The 348-nt window shown below is 26.1% G+C and overlaps 1 protein-coding gene across 1 annotated transcript in view; it reads right to left on the minus strand.

The window, feature by feature from the left end:
• LOC110266040 (naringenin 8-dimethylallyltransferase 2, chloroplastic-like) overlaps positions 1-348 on the minus strand; it is a 12,456-nt gene that overhangs the window by 5,836 nt on the left and 6,272 nt on the right. The gene's annotated exons all lie outside the window — the stretch shown is intronic.

Here is a 348-nt window from a genome sequence, read left to right on the forward strand (position 1 = left end):
ACATCTATCTCAATAAAGTGAAATTATGGCCACTATAGCGGAAAGGTACATCTCAAATTTGTGTGTCCAATTATCAAATTTTAGTATAAAGTGCAGTTTCACAAACTATTTTATAACTATTCTAACTTTTATATATTCCAGCAACTTTATTCCTAATCTATGTGAATAATTAAAAACCGATATATACAGAGATAGAATCAAGGTCCTGAGGGAGAGTTAGTTAGTAATGAGTTAGTCTAAATAGTTTGTATTTATATGTTTCTTGCATAGTTGCTTTATCTTTTGCATTTATATGTTTCTATATTCTTTTTTTGAAGTTAATTGGTTTAATTTTATATATAGTTAATT

The sequence above is a fragment of the Arachis ipaensis genome, chromosome B08 (assembly GCF_000816755.2).
Source record: "Arachis ipaensis cultivar K30076 chromosome B08, Araip1.1, whole genome shotgun sequence".
Lineage (NCBI taxonomy): Eukaryota > Viridiplantae > Streptophyta > Magnoliopsida > Fabales > Fabaceae > Arachis > Arachis ipaensis.